Source organism: Panthera tigris, chromosome D3, assembly GCF_018350195.1.
Source record: "Panthera tigris isolate Pti1 chromosome D3, P.tigris_Pti1_mat1.1, whole genome shotgun sequence".
Classification (NCBI taxonomy): Eukaryota; Metazoa; Chordata; class Mammalia; order Carnivora; family Felidae; genus Panthera; species Panthera tigris.
The window spans coordinates 28433456-28450360 of NC_056671.1; the positions used below are offsets into that span (position 1 = coordinate 28433456).

Consider the following 16905-nt stretch of genomic DNA (forward strand, 5'->3'; position numbering starts at 1 on the left):
GCTATTGTGAGCATTGCTGACATGTTGTTGGCTCAGTGGTCCAGCCCTGTCTTCGGGAACCTTCCCCCTCCCCAGCCCTGCCCGGGAAGCACCTGGGCTGACCTCACTCTCCTGTCATCCAGCAGAGGACGGTGCATCCTGTGCTGAGTCCTCCAAAAGCAAACACAGCTCTGCTCTGAGAAGCCAGGAGCTGGGGCCCAGCCCTGAGCCTAAGGAAACTCTGCATGCTGCAAACGAAGACAGCCCCCACCCCCCGCCCCGGCTCCTGATGGCACAACAGGGACTTCTTCCCCAGAGAGGAGAGTGGCCCTGACCCCACCAGACACAGGGAGGCATGCTTGGGTCAACAAAACTTGCCACAGTCCCCACAGTATGGGGACACCTACCTCGAGTCGGAGGACGGGCACAACCCTTCTGTGGTGACAGCGATCTATCTGCTGGTGGGGTGGGAGGGACTGACCGGAAAGGCAGAGAGGGAAGCTTCTGAGCGCTGGAAATGTCCTATCTCTTGATGGCAAGTGGATTTCATGAGGGTGTTCACCTGTCCAAGTTCCTCTAATGGGAAACAAGATGTGTGCATTTTATTGGATGAAAAGTATGCCTTATTTAAAAACAAAACAAAATAAATCCACCCCACCCCCGTTAGGGTGGCTGCTATAAAAAAACAAAAACAGAAATAGCACGTATTGGCAAGGGTGTGGAAAAACTGGAACCCTTGGGCACTGTTGGTGGGAATGTAAAATGGTGGAAAATTTTTCCTTCCTCAAAAATTAAAAATAGAGGGGAGTGTGGGTGGCTCAGTCAGTTAAGCATCCGACTTTAGCTCAGGTCATGATCTCACGGTTTGTGAGTTCGAGCCCACAACACTCTGTGCTGACAGTTCGGAGCCTGGAGCCTCCTTCAGATTCTGTGTCTCCCTCTTTCTCTGCCCCTCTCCCACTCACACTCTGTCTCAAAAATAAATAAGCCATTAAAAAAAAATTAAAGATAGAAATACTATAGGATCCAGCACTCGTAGTTCCTGGTATAAATCCCAAATAATTGAAAGCAGGATCTCAAAGACATATTTGCACACCTATGTTCATAACATCATTATTCACAACAACCAAGCATTGGAAGCAACTCAAATGTCCATCAATGGATGAATGAAGAAGCCTTATGATAAGCAAAATATACATATGATGGCATGTTATTCAGTCTTAAAAAGGAAGGAAATTCTGATACATGCTACACAGTGGATGAACCTTGAAGACATTATACTAAGTGAAAGAAGTCAATCACAAAAGGACACATACTGTATGATTCTACTTATGTGAGGTACCCAAACTAGCCAAATTCATAGAACTGTCATTGCCAGGGGACAGGGAGAGGGATAGGGAGCTGGTGTTTAATGGGGACAGAGTCTCAGTTTGGGAAGATGACAAAGTTCTGGAGATGGGTGGGGCAATGGCTGCACAACAGCGTGGATGTGCTTCATGCCACTGAACTGTGCCCTCAAAAATGGGTAAGGTGGTAAATTTCATGCTATGTGAATTTTGCCACAATAAAAAAATGGGAAAAAAATACAAACAAAAACCCAAAACCAAACAAAGAAAACCACAGTGATGGCAAACAGATGTTTACGAACAGTGTGGGCGTTTCGCTCTGCTGCCAACGAACTATGGTAAATCCATATTTCGCCCCAATGAACTATGGTAAATCCAGTGTATGAAACATTTGTTGCAAGTTTTCTCCTACTTCATTAGGTTGCCTTTTCCATTTGGTTGACAAAAGGGGAGGTTTTTTTTTAATGTTTATTTATTTTGGGGAGAGAGAGCAAGTGTGAGTGGGGGCGGGGCAGAGAGAGAGTGAGAGAGAGAGAGAATCTCCAGCAGGCTCTGCACTGCCTGCACAGAACCCAATGTGGGACTCGATCTCATGAACCATGAGATCATGACCTGAGCTGAAATCAATAGTCGGTTGTTAAACCGACTGAGCCACCCAGACACCCTCAAGCGTATGGAATATTTTCAAAAGAAAGAGCATTTTAACAGGATAGTGTTCAGGCAGAGGGCTGGCAAATCTTGAAAGTTTAACTGTGTTTATGGCTGGATCTTGTCCAAGTGTGCATTTTAATACATTACTAAGTTAATTTCTTCTACTGAAGAGATAAGTCTACAACCAGCCTGGGCTACCTGTGAAGTAATAGCTTGTGTCATGATTTTTGGTCCTATTTAAGATTTCAGACATTCTGAGCTTGAAACAAGTACCCTTCTAGGTCTGAGAAGCTGTAGGCTAGCAGACCCTGGACTTTTCCCACCAACTTTAATGGTAAGCATTCAATAATTAATCTGGGAAAACTGTCTGTCACATAATAGTTGTTGATTTGTATCTTTGATGCCCAACATACTGCCCAGTATACAGTAAGCACTCAATAAACATTTGTCAAAGGGAGGAAATGGTTAAGATGGTAAATTTTATGTGTATGCATTTTATCACAATTTTTTAAAAAGCTGCCCAGTGAAAGGGGGCAAAGGGTCTTTGCAAAGCCCACTGTGTCCTCATCATCAATTTTTGAGTGAATGCTGAGGGGGCACCGAAATGCCACATGGCTCTGGCCCTTCCACGTGAGTCCGGCTTTCAGAGGAGCTACAAGTCACCAAGGGCTGACTCCAGTCCTGCTTCTCCACCGACTAGCTCAGGCCCTGGCCAGGCCCTCAGTGTTTTCTCAGCTCTTCCTGCCATCTCAAGAAGTGGCTTCCCAGGGCAAATCTAGAACTGCTACCTTAGGAGCAGACAGTGCTGTGAAAGACATGGAGCCATCGTCACATGGGTGGACTATTGTCACACACACATTTACACACACGCACACACACACACACACACACACACACACACACACAGATAGGTCAGGACAGGCGGTTCTGTTGGGATCATTCCAGCAACACAGGGAAGTCTCCTCAATCAGCGTGCCTTTGAAGAGCATCCCGTGAGCTCTGGACACAGGCCTGACCGACTACCGTGCCCTCCAGCACAGCCCAGTCCTCTCAGTGAAATACATGTGACCCTAATTGGTCTCAGGCCCTGAGCAGTCAGAGCTGAGGACCATCAGGGCACCCATGAACCCTGTCGTCTCTCTGGGAGCCCAGAGGTTCACCCTCCCCACACCTTCCACTTTTTTCCACTCTGATTAAGAGCCAGAGATTTGAGCTGACCATGTAAAACTCTACTACCAACCTGAATTTCTGTCATCACAGGAAGGAGGACTCTGTTCCTGGGGTTGGCAAACTTTGGAAAAGGCCAGAGAGGAAATATTTTTGGCTCTTCAGGCCACATAATCCCTAATTGTACTGAGAAAGCAGCCACAGGCAATCCCTAAACAAACGTGTGACTGTGTTCCAATAAAGCTTTATCGTGGACACTGACATTGCAATTGCATATAATTTGCAGGGGTCATGAGATCTTCTTTTGTTTCCAACCATTTAACAATGCAATGGCCATTTTGAGCTCCTGAGCCATTGCAGAGTGAGTGGGGGGATCGGGCGGCGGTGGGGGAGGGGGCTTCAGCTGGCTGGTGGCCTGCAGTGGGCCCTCAACACCCCTCTCCCCAGGGACTAGCCTAGGGCAAAATATGAAGTCACAATGACATCAGCTGCAGAGGAAGCAGAGTGGATAAACACAGAGACAGCGGGGCCAGAGGGTCAAAGCCCACGTATGCCTTGGCCTGGAGCTGCTCCCAGAGCTGACGTTGTCAGTCACTCAGAAAGTCAGCTGCTCCAGCCCCGCCCGAGATCTTCGACATCATTCTTTCCCTTTCCCGAAGCTGCTCACAAAACACACGTACTGATTAGTGTCCCTGAAGGCCTGTAGTGGACCTTTGTACTAGAAAATCAACCCAGAAATGACACGTCAGTCTCTGTCCCCCGGGGGGGGAAGCCACTCTGAGCATACACTCTGGGTCTTGAGGCAGGTGGTGGCCCAGCCCCCTTGACAACTCAGGGGCGACAAAGGTCCAGAGACACTCTGGCACGGTCCATGGCACAGGGCTGACTCGCTTCCGCACCAGCCTCGCCTCCCCTCCCGCCATCCATCCACGCACACCTGTGGCAGGTGTAGCGGGACCCGAGACCACTCCGCAGCCGCCGGCCCCCAGCTTACACAGGAATTGCCAAATGTGGAAGAATGACCCCTTTGACTCTTATCCTGGTCAGGATCCAGAAACGCACCCTTAGATTTAACTTCTCTGTGCCTATTTTCTCGGCTGCAAAATGGCAATGAGAGATCTATGGTCCTCATGGGTCGTTGTGAGGATTGGGACTGAAACAGAATAAAATAAAACCCCAGCCCAGCCTCAGCCTCGGAGAGCCGCTCCCTCTCCTTCACTCCACAGTCAAGGGTGTGAATTAATGAAACTGGCTTCCTGCTGCATCCATTCTGTAAGGACTAGACCAAAGCTGGTTGAAAGACAAGAACTGCCTGCAGAGGGCTTTAAGACAGTGCCTGGGAATACAGGCGCTCCACGGGTTCAGCTTTGACCTCTATAAAGATGACTGACATCTGACAGATCCCCTTCCTTAAGATGCAAGCAGCTGTCCTCAGCTCCATCCAGGACCAGGACAACGGGTGGCCAGCCCACACCAGGAGGAATTTGGGCCAGGACACAGGGCCACCCTGTATCCCATGCATGGCTGCAGAGATGATACTTCAGCTGTAGCCCCTGGGTGCCTTGGGTGGGAGGCGGCCCTCAGGCAGGCTCCCCAGAGAAGCATGGGGATCAGGGAGTTCAAGTGTAAGGGGGGTAGTGTTTCCACCGAGGAAGATGAAAAACTTCTGGAGATGCATGATGGTGATGGCTGCACCAGAGTTTGAATGTGCTTAATGCCACTGAATTGTGCCCTTAGAATGGGGAAAACGGCCAATTTTATGTTATGTATATTTTACCACAATAAAAAAAAAAAAAAAACAAGAAGGAAAAATCACCTTGGGGGAAAAAGTTTTTAAAAAGAATACTGTCCGGGAGCATTTCCAAGGTTATGCTTAGTTTTCTTTTTTTTTTTCTTCCTAAGCCAGGAAACATGTAACTTGGCGTTTGATTTATTCCGTTCCCATCTTATCAGCACTTCCAAAGAAGTGAAAACGGAATTGGAGCGCTCACAGCCTCTGAGCGAAGACAGGCAAAAGATGAAAGTGCCCAGCACCCGCCGCAGCCTGCCAACCCGCTTCCTGTTAGGCCTGCCCCTGCCCAGTACTGGGACCAGGACGTGGCCAGCCCCTCAGGTCCCTGAGCGGAGTGTGGGGGTTGTGACTTTCACCCAGGGTCCTCATGGCCTCTCTCCAACTCACGTTAGGTCAGATGGAAGCCCCGCCAGAAAGATGCTGTCCCGTCCGCGCTGCGCTCCCAAGAGGCCTGTGACACACACACACTTTGCTAAGCCTGCACATCCAGGGGCTCTTGGTTAGAGGCCTCTTCGTGGCTCCCCCAGACCATGATGCTAGGCTCCTCTGGGCCACGTCCAGCCCAAGGCATGCCCTGTGTGTGCCCTGCACCCCAGGCACTGATTGGCATCTGGCTAGCCCTGAGTGACCCCACCCCCGGGCACTCACCCATGCTCTTCCCAGCAGGAGAGAAGGGCTTCTTGCCCGGGTCCAGCACGGCAGTGTGGTGGCCACATGCATACAAATCTTCTTCTGTTCCCTGCACGTCATGCCAACCAGCAGCAGAATTCGTGAATGGCTGTCAGGGCCGAGGGCGGAAAGGCCGGCAGCACGGGCTTGGACAGGGAGGATGAAGGGCCCCAGCAGAACCTTGGGGGACTGTTTGGTTGTTGTTGTTGTTGTTGTTGTTGTTGTTAATAAGTGAACTTGCTTCGGAGTCTGGTATGGTAACATCTTTGCCCTAACATCTTGTGTGATGGGGATCTGCCCTGCACATCCCTGGGACCACTGGATTCTGAAACCCACACACCTGCAGCCCTAGGAGTTCAGTTCTGGGGAGAGGCCCCACCCGAAACAAGCTGCTTGTCTAGGTGGAGTTTCCTAAACCCGATGAACCTGCAAGAAAACCAAGTGATGAGTAAGTATTTAGTTTTCTTTCCACTGCTCTTTGCAACAACCTGCCATTTGTGATAAACATTTCAGAGAACAAGTTAAGCAGTGTTAGAGAAAACAGGAAAAATAAACTCCGAGTCTTTATATAAATATATATTCTACCAAAGCCTAAATTTAATCTATGAACTAGCACAAGACGAATGTAAAGGTCACCTGGAGTTCTCTGCGGCTACTCACACAGAAAATAATATCCCAATGTTGTACCAGTTGCTTCTATACAATACGAAACTTTGAACTGTTTATAAAATAATACAACAGACGCCCAATCACTCAAGAACATAGTTACTCTGCCCTTTGAAGCCTGCAGCTCAAGTATTACACAGGCAGGAAGTAGAAATCAGTGCTTTGATTTGTTTAAAATAAATTAAACACAAATGGCAACCATATTTCCTCTTATTCAGAGGAAGTTACAAAAGGTACAGAAGACCAAAAATACCAGGTGACTTTGAAATGAAGAGCCAGTCTCTTCATGTGAAAAAACAACAAAAAACAAAAAAAAAACCCAAATACTCACCGTTAGCATATATTGGAAGACCTTGCATGCACAAATTTTAAAGTGTTATTGCTGTTCAAAATAATTCAGAAATCACTCTGGGTTTCTTTCAGTTTTAAGAGTAAGTCATTCAAATAAATGTGCCTCAACATTTTAGAATCGAGTCCTTTTTTTTTTTTTTTTTTCCTTTGAAATCCAAACCTATACTGTGTTTCACTGCATTGGACCTAGCCACTTCCAAACCTATGCATGGAGGAAACCGTGAGAACTTGGTGCCAGAGGCAGAGTGCAGGAGGCGGAACACAGTGCCGGGGTTCAGTCTGAAAGCCAGCCCTCCAAGGACACTGGGGGGCATCCGTTTCTGAGCTGTAGGGAGGCAGGCAGCCCAGGGCAAGGGCCAGAAACCTGAGACCAGGGTTCATTGGCCCGTCCTGTACTCTGCCTGTGCAAGCAAGACAGATCCATCCATGCTCATTGTGGGCAGCACAGTGAGGGGGGCCCAGACCTGGCCTTGAACCTACCTGTACTGGGTGTGTGGCCTTGCGGGGTATCAAGAAAAGCAGGCACAAGGTGCAAATCCCCAGGGGCCTCCTGAATCATTACTTTCATTATCCTAAGCCAGAGCAGCAAAGCATGGTATGGAAGGGCATGGGCTCAAAGCCTAGCGTCACTGTGCAGAACGTGGCTTCAGTTCTCTCATCTGTAAAATGGGGATAATTGTACCCACTTCAGAGAGTTGTGAGGGCAAAGTGATTTAATATTTATGAAGCTTTTAGATAGCGTTTGGCACCTAGAAAGCCCTCCAGATGGTGGTGGGGGAAACCACCTGGCAGTTTGGTTCCTTCCGTGCAAAGCAGAAGGTGACAGTAGGCTGATGTGCAGCAGCCACTGTTTGTACATGTACAGGTTCACGTTGTTTACACGGTCCAGGCCTTGCTCACCTGTCTTCCTCTTCTTTATCTCTGGGACACCTGCTTCTGCCTCTACTGCTCTCTGATCCTGCTTGTGCTTATGGGGAGTCCCGCCTTCACATATGTTCAGCATTAAATAAAGGCCTGTGTGTCTCTGCCTTGGATCCTTCATGGTCCAGTCACCATCCCATTCCAGACTCAGAAGGCCATCCCTGGCATTCTCCTCCATCTTCCTACCAACTTGGGGTGGTTCTCGCCTTCCCCAAACTTCTACTTCCACCTCTAATTCAATGACTCCCCAAATTGTGTCTCTGCAGCCCAGAAGCCCTCCCTGAGTTTCAGACCATCTATCCTTCTGACTGACCTTTAGACGTCCTGCAAAAACTGGTTTTATGTTTTGTCAAAAATCAATTGACCACACCTGTGTGGGGCTATTTCTGGACTCTGCATTCTGTTCCATTGATCTGTGTATCCATCCCCTCTGCCATGCCACCCCGTCTTGATGACTGTAGCTTTGAAGTCTTGAAATCAGATGGTGTGTGTCCTTGGAAAGCCCCATGCAAACCCATAGAAAGGGTTGTTCTTCTCTTCTGAAGTTGTCTTTCGGTGTGAATTTCAGAATTGGCTAGCCAGTGTTTAAAAAAAGGCAGCTAAGATTTTGATTGGGACTCAGTTTACTCTCTACATCCATTTGGGAGAACAGACCTCTTAAAATAATGACTACTCCAACCCATGAACACAATATATCACTCTATTTATTTAAGGAATTCTTTGATTTCTTTTCAGCAGTATTTGGCAGTTTTCAGCAAAAAGCTTTTGCACCTATTTTGTAGGTTTTATTCCTAGGTGTTTCATGTTTTCTGGCACTATTATAAATTGAAATGGTTTTTATTTATATTTATTTATTTATTTATTTTGAGAGAGAGAGAGAAAAAGCACACAAGCAGGGTAGGGGCAGAGAGAGAGGGGAGAGAGAGAATCCCAAGTAGGCTCCACGGTGCAGAGCCCAATGTGGGGCTTGGACTCAAAAACTGTGAGATTGTGACCTGAGCTGAAATCAAGAGTCGGACACCTAACCAACTGAGCCACCCAGGCGCCCCTATAAATTGAAATTTTTTTAATTTCAACCTCTGATGATTCTTTGCTAGTACACAGCTAAGTTCACTTGTTAGTCTTAGCTTTTACATAGATTTCATTGGGTTTTCCTCATAGAAAATCATGTCATCTGCAGATAAAAATGTTTTTATTTCTTCCTTTCCAATCTGTGTGCCTTTGATTTCTTTTTCTTGCCTTTGCCCTTGCTAGGACCTCCAGGACAATGGTGAATAGAAGCGGTGAGGTCAGACATCCTTGCCTTGTTTCTGATCTTGAGGAAGAGCATCCAGTCTTTTACCTTTAAGCATGGGGCCAGCTGCAGGTACTTGCTAGATGCTTTTTACCAGATTAAGGAAAATCTCTTTTAATCCTGGCTTGCTGAGTTTCTTTCTTTCTTTTTTTTAAAATCACAAATGGGTGTTGAATTTTGTTAAAGGTTATTTCTAGATCTATTAAGATGATCATAAACTTTTCCTTTTTGAGTCTGTTGATACGAAGAATTCTGTTGATTGACTTTCAAATGTTGAACCAACCTTTTATTCCTGGGATAAACTCTACTGACCATGATGTATTATCCTTTTTATACATGGCTGAGTTAAGATTCGATAATATCTTGTTGAGGATTTCACATCCGTATTCATGACAGACCTTGATCTATAGTTTTCCTTTCTTCTGTGTCTCTTTAAGGCGGGCATTTAAGTCCTTTCCAGATTTTTTTTAAGTTAGTTTATTTATTTTGAGACAGAGAGAGAGACAGAGAGAGAGCACAAGCAGGGGAGGGGCAGAGAGAGAGGGTGACAGAGGATCCGAAGCTGGCTCTGTGCTGACAGCAGAGAACCCAATGCGGGGCTCGAACTCACGAACCCTGAGATCATGACCTGAGCCAAAGTCAGTCGCTTAACCAGCTAAGCCACCCAGGCACCCCACATCCCTTGCAGATTATTAGCTTGACCCTTTCAAGACTTGTTTTTAAGCTTTGTTGGGGAGGTTCAACATACACTCACTCTAGGGCTTGTTCATCCCACTACTAAAGTGGAACTCTTTGAGAGTCTCTACAGCATGCCAGCAGGTCCCTGAGAGCTGTCCGCTGAGGTTGAGCTCCTGGAATTGGCCTCCTTGCAGCTCCCTGGCATTTGCTCTTGGTCCATCTCCATGGCATCTCACATTGCACATGCACAGCTCAGTAACTCACGAATGCTCAAGGCACCCTGAGGATTTCTGGAGCTCCTTCCCTGCAGAATTCCCTTCTCTCCAGGACTCTGTCCCACAAACCACAGCTGAGTCCCTGCACTCCCAACTCCACTTCTCAAGGCAGCTAAGCTACCAGACACTGCTTGGGTCCTTGTTCCCCAGCTGTGGTCCACGCGGTAGCCCTGGACAGAAATCCACGGCAACATTAGCACTTACCTTTCTTTTTCTTTTCTAAGGGATCACAGCCTTGTGCTGCCTAGTGTTCAATGTCTGAAAATAGCTGATTTATGAATTTGTCCAGGTTTCCATTTGCTTAGGGCAGCAGAGTACATGTGGTACAGTTACCCCAACCTGTTGACCTGATTTGGTATGGCCAATACTAGGACAGTCCAGTCATGGACCTGTGCTTGACCAGCCTTATGGCGGGCACTGCCCTAGAGAGCCATGTGTCCAGCCCCAAGAGTGGCCCTCACTAAAAGGGTATGTCTTTCCAAAATGCTGCTTCGGGGGCACTCCTTGCTGGTGGCTCTCTCTAGAGGTCTGATACAACAGGGATGAAGGAGGATGACCTACTTAGAAAAGTTCCAAAGGATAAATTATGAAAAATGATTTGCATTATTCAAAATAGATGTCAGTAGAATCATGTCAGTCATTTGAATACAATTGAGTCTGGGGCTCATTTCAATTAGTTTTAAAATTTTTTTTAAATTGTGTTTGTTTCGAGAGGGAGAGACAGACAGAGTGTGATCAGGGAGCAGGCAGAGAGAGAGAGGGAGACACAGAATCTGAAGCAGGCTTCAGGTTCTGAGTTGTCAGCACAGACCCTGATGTGGGTCTCGAACTCACAAATCGTGAGATCATGACCTGAGCTGAAGCTGGTTGCTTAACTGACTGAGCCACCCAGGCACCCCATCATTTAACAATTTAAATGTAAGCCTATATTTGTTACACCCTGCATAAAACAATAAAATTCATGATCGTAGAAGATTGGGAAAAATTAAATGCCAGTTAGAGAAGAATGTCTAAATAAATGATGATATATTAACCCAAAAGATTGTCATACAGCTATTAAAAATAAGTAAAGATGGAAAAGATATTTATGAGCAAAGCTGAGCAGAAAGAACCTAAATTTCCCATGTACAGTGGTTACAACAATGTAAAATATGTGTCGGTAAGAGAAAAGACTAGAAGAAAGTCTGGAGAAATGAAGGCAGCTATTGTGCTGTGATGGTGGAAATATGAGTGACATGTCCTTTTTTCATTTTTTTTCAAACGCTGTGATAAATTTTAATAATTAAAAAGGTTTTAGAAAAACTACCTAACGCTCAGCCAGCAGTCCTATTCAAACTTAGCAAACAATAATAATAGGAAAGAGCCAGGAAGTGACCCACCAGCTCCCACGAGGGTGAGAGCCAAGCCCTTGTTGGCAGACTTCCTGTGTACCCGGCGGGCAAAGCCCGTGCTGCCCTGTGGACTCAGCAGCAGTCAGAACACACAGCAGATGCGTTAGGAGTGAAGAGGAACAAAAGTACCAGTCCGACTCTCCAAACACAACACGCATATTTTTGCCTTGTAAATGCCAATTTTTAAAAAGTGAACATTTATCCTGCTACAGAGTTGGAAGTTTACCATTTGAGGGCTTTCTGTAATATATGAACAGCCTACAGATCTTCACTGTAGACAAGCCTGCAGGAATAGCAGTGACAATTGGGTGTCAGCACCACACAACACAGAGCACTCACTCTTATTCAAGAGATCTTGAGAGAATATGCATATACTGTGACCACAGTCACCACATTGCTGAAAACAGTCCTGAGGCAAGCCACATATGTGAACCCCATGCTCAGGTCATGGTCAGGAGCACCTGCAGCAACATCATGGGCTTGCTCTCACCATTAAGGTGATTCCATCAGGCTCTTTGCACGCACCTGGCACGCATGGGAAGCAATGTGCCTTGCTGCCTTTTGTGCTTTCAAAGCACTTGTGAAAAGAGAAGGGCAGGAGCCAGGACCACTCAGCCTCTTGAGCCTCCCCTTCCTGCTTCATGAGAGGAAGGGATGTGCTGCCACTCCCCTGTGCTATGTGTCCCCTTCTATGAAGTCCACACCTCCCGTCTGTTCATTGTGCACATCTCCAGGGGTTCGTCTGACTCAACCTCAGCTTCCGGCCCCTGGCCCACTGTGCTGCTTTTCTACTACAGTCTCCACGGAGCTCTAGGAGACCCAGGGAAGGGGCATGGATGGCAAAGTTTGCAGATTTCAGCCATAGTGATCTTCATTAGTAGTGACAACGGTGATGATACCAGCTAGCATTTATTATAGCATTCACGTTTATAGGCATTTACATACATTTACATACATTTGTGGTTTGTTTGTTTTTTTAAATTTTTGAATGTTTATCTTATTTTTGCCCCAGAGAGAGAGAGAGAGAGAGAGAGAGAGAAGGGGAGGGACAGAGAGAGAAGGGGACAGAGGATCCAAAGCAGGTTCCGTGCTGACAGTCCTATGCAGGGCTTGAACTCAAGAAATGTGAGATCATGACCTGAGCCAAAGTCGGACGCTTAACCGGCTAAGCCACCCAGGTGTTCCTACGTACATTTGTTCATTTAAATTTCTTAACCACACTAGAATGATAATATTAGCATTTCCTGCATTTTGGAATGGAGGAAAGCAAGGTGTAGAGAGCTTAAGTTGCTGAAATTGTGTTTCACCAGATCAGAGATTTTAGAGAGATTGGAACCCTCCTGCACAGTTGGTGGGAATGTAAAATGGTTCAAACTGCTGTGGAAAACAGTTTGGTGGTTCCTCAAAAAGTCAAACACAGAATTTACCACATGGACAAGCAACCCCACTCCTAGGTATACATGCAAAAGAATTAAAAGTAAGGACTTGAAAAAATGCTTGTACCCCAATGTCCATAGCAGATTATTCATAATTACCAAAAGGTGGAAATAACCAATTGTCCATGGATTAACAAAATGTGGTCTACCCATACAATGGAATATTATTCAGCCACAAAAAGGAAGTTCTGACATGGAGGAACCTTGAAAACATGCTAAATGAAATAAGTTAGCCACAAAAGGACAAATAATGTATGATTCCACTTGTATGAGGTTCCCAGAACAGCTGAATTCATTCCGGTTTAAAGATGGATAATGGATGGCAGGTGCAAAACTAAAGCAAAATGGGTTTCTGCAGTAATTCGGGTGAGAAATGAAGATTTGCTTGTAACTGGCTGACAAGATTGATTTGAGAGAGATTAGGAGACTGAAACTGGGCATGGTGGTTCTTGGATTTGGAAAATAGAAGGAGGAACCAAAAATGATCCCTAGGTTTCTGGTTTGGTCAACTGGACAGGTCACTGCTCTGCTCACTGGTTTAATTATCCAGGAAGCTCCCATTCATCGTTTTCCAGGAGTTATTAGCAGATAATGAGGAAGCAAGTAATGATTTTTAAAAATCATTTGAGGAATACTATACTACTCAGCAACCAAAGGAATCCATGTGGCAACATGGATAAATCTGAAGAATATTGTGTGAAAAAAAGGTGCCAGACAAGAAAAAGTATACATTGGATAACTCCATTTATGTGAAACTCTCGAAGAAGATAAATCTGATCCGCAGTGTCACAAATTTGATCAGTGTTTGCCTGGGGCTTGAATGTGGAAGCTGAGGGAGACTGGGGCCCAGGGAAGCTTTCCAGAGTGATGGGAATGTTGTATATTTTGATGGTGATGGTGGTTACATTGGCCACTAGCATTACAATTTACTTAAAACAAATGCATTTTATTGTATATAAATTGTACTTCAATAAATTTTATCTTAAATTTTTTTTTTAAGAATTAGAACTTTAGGCAAATGTATTCTCTTCCTTTGGAGCAGGAATTGTCCTAGATAAGGTCATGGAATTGAACTAGTAACAAATCTTTGCAGTCACATGGATTTCTACTTCTTGAACGTATTACTTAATGAATCTAAGGTTTAAAAAAACATATATATGTGGTTCCAAATCTGTGAGCTTTTCTTTACATCCCACTCACTGAAATAAGTTCAACTGTATTCTTGAAGTTAACAAAATTTAATTTCTTGGATAACTGTTGTTTTAGATTATACTGAGTGTCCATGACTGGGATTACTGCATTGCAGCAAGCAATGTAAGAGGACAGATGGAGCGTCTTGCTTTGAGAGGCACACAGCCTCTGCTTATGTGAACACCTTCGTTTTCAAAAGAATTGGATTTTTGCTGTGACTTGGGTATGATTAGGAAAGTGTGGATAGGAGCGATATGGGGCTGACCAGGGCCACACCACCTGCCAGGACACACACTGCCCCTGGCTCCCAGGTCCGTGCACAGGAGGACACTCCTAGGAAGACTCCCCCTCATCACTCAGACTTGAAGTCTAGCACTGCACTACCCAGCACTTTGGTTTCCTTAGTACTGTTTCCAAGTCATTTGGCAGTCCCAGACTGAATGGCACATTTTTTAGTGTCATCAATTGTAAATCAGAAGTTTTGGGTTCTGTTAGGAAACAGATGCCCATGATGAAAGATTCAAGTGTCTCTCCCTCTCCGCCTATCCCCCATTACCAGGGGAACTTTTACAAGCAGATTGTGTACACTGATTGACATGGACAAGCATATGGGTAAATAGATCCTTTGAAAAATGGTAGCAATCTTTATGTACTGTTCTGGGTTTCCATTCTTTTTTCTGATATAAACTGTAGTTATTTTAGAAAATCCAGAGTAGAGGGGCACCTGGGTAGCTCAGTTGGTTAAGCATCAGACTCTTTGACTTCATCTCAGGTCATGATCTCACTGTCCTGAGATTGAGCACTGCATCAGGCTCGGCACTGGGTGTGGATCCTGCTTAAGGGTCTCTCTCTCCCTTTTCTACTTCCCCTCCCTTGCTCTCTCTCTCTCTGTTTCAAAAAAGAAAAAAGAAAAAAGAAAAAGAAAATAAAAAAAGAAAATACAGAGTAACTATACTGCAAAGTATAGTACATAAGTTGTTTTTTTTTTTACCTTGGTTGCATACAAGATTTTTGTGAATCAACTTTATTAAGGTATTGTCTATATACAATAGAGAGCACTTAGTTTAAGTGAGTTTCACGAGTTCTCACAAGTGTGTATACCTGTGTAAGTAACCATTGTCACAATCAAGACATAGAACACTTCCATGGCCCGAAAAGTTCCTTTGTGACTCTTCCTGGTCAATCCCCTCACCTCCCAAACCATGCCCCAGGGAACCACTGACATGTTTCCTATCACTCCAGATTAGATTTGTCCTTTTTAGAGTTTTCTATAGATGAAACCACTCCATCTGTGGGTTTTGTTTTTTTTTTTTACTTCTTTTATTCAACATAATGTCTGTGAGATTTATCCACTTGTGGTATCTTCAGTAGTTTCTCCTTTTTATTGCTAATAGTGTTCTGCTGCACCACTATACCACAATTGTTCATCACATGTTGATGGGACATTTAAGTTGTTTCCAGGGTTTTTTAAAAAAAAATTTTAATGTTCATTTATTTTTGAGAGGGAGAGAGAGACAGTGTGAGCAGGGGAGGGGCAGAGAGAGAGAGGGAGAGAGAATCCAAAGCAGGTTCCAGGCTCTGAGCTGTTAGCACAGAGCCGGATAGGGGGCTTGAATCCAAGAACCATAAGATCATGACCTGAGTCACAGTTGGATGCTTAACTAAGCCACCCAGGCACCCCAGTTTTTGACTATTATTAAATAAAGCTGCTGTGTGAGTCTTTGCAAGGACAGATGTTTTCTGTTATGTATTACATAGCAAGGAATTGCTGAGTTGTAAATAGGACATAAATGTTTAAGAGTGAAGAAAACTGCCCAACTTTTTCAAGCATACCATTTTCTTTTTTTTTTTTAATGTTTATTTGTTTATTTATTGAGAGAGGGAGCTCAAGCAGCAGAGGGGCAGAGAGAGAGGGAGAGAGAGAAACCCCAAGCAGACTCCATGCTGACAGCACAGAGACCGAAGTGGGGCTCCATCCCACAAACCCCTGAGCTGAAACCAAGAGCCGGAAACTCAATGGTCGGAGCCACCCAAGAACCTCACCAATCATATCATTTTTCATTCTCAACAGTAACGTATATCTCCTTGGCAAAACTTGACATGGTTGATCTTTTAAATTTTAGCAATTCGAATGGATGTCTCATGCTATCTCACTACGGTTTCAATTTGTATTTCCTTTATAACTAGAGATATTAAACATCTTTTCATGTGCTCATTGGCCACTGGTATATCTTCTGTAAAACACCTGCTCAAATCTTTTGCTTAATGCATAAGGAAGTTTTGCTTTTTTCTGATTTTTGAGTTATACATTCTTCATGGATTCTGCATCAAAGTCCTTTGTCAAATGTACAGTTTTTGGTTCATCTTTTCCTTTTCTTAAGGGTGCTTTTAAAATAAGTTTTTAATTTTGATAAATTTCAATTAATCAACTTTTTTTCTTGTATGGTTTATGCTTTTTCATGTTCTAAGAAATCTGCCAAGGTGGCAAATATTTTCTTCTGTGTTTTCTTCTTCAAGTTTTATAATGTTAGCTTTTATATTTAGCTTTATGATCTATTTCAGGTTAATTTTTGCATACTTTATCAGATAGGGATCAAGATTCATTTCTTCCCATGTTGATATACAACAGTCCCAGCATCAACTGTTGAAGAAAAAACTGTCCTTTCCTCCACTGAATTCCCTTGGCAACTTTGTCAAAATCAATTGACTATGTATCTGTGAGTTTATTTCTGTTTCATTGATCTAAATGTCTACCTTAATGCCAGTACCACACTGTCTTGATGATTGTAACTTTGTGTGAGTTTTGAAATAAGATAGTGTAGGGGTTCCTGGGTGGCTCAGTCGGTTGAGCGTCTGACTTCAGCTCAGGTCATGATCTCGCAGCTCGTGAGTTCGAGCCCCGTGTCGGGCTCTCTGCTGACAGCTCAGAGCCTGGAGCCTGTTTCAGATTCTGTGTCTCCCTCTCTCTCTGTCCCAACCCACTCTCATTCTGTCTCTGTCTCTCTCAAAAATAAACATTAAAAAAAATTTTTTAAATAAGATAGTGTAGATTTTCCAATTTTGTTTTTAATTTTCAAAAGTGTTCTGATTAAAAAAAA

The 16905-nt window shown here is 44.6% G+C and overlaps 1 long non-coding RNA gene across 1 annotated transcript in view; it reads right to left on the minus strand.

Annotated features, from left to right (window-relative positions):
- Positions 1-2455: 2455 nt before the first annotated feature.
- LOC122232751 overlaps positions 2456-16905 on the minus strand; it is a 56936-nt gene continuing 42486 nt past the window's right edge. Inside the window, exons 3-4 of the long non-coding RNA XR_006210143.1 lie at positions 5584-6030; positions 2456-2781 (exon numbers count right to left, since the gene is read on the minus strand). This is a non-coding gene — a long non-coding RNA (uncharacterized LOC122232751). The remainder of the gene's footprint in view (positions 2782-5583; positions 6031-16905) is intronic.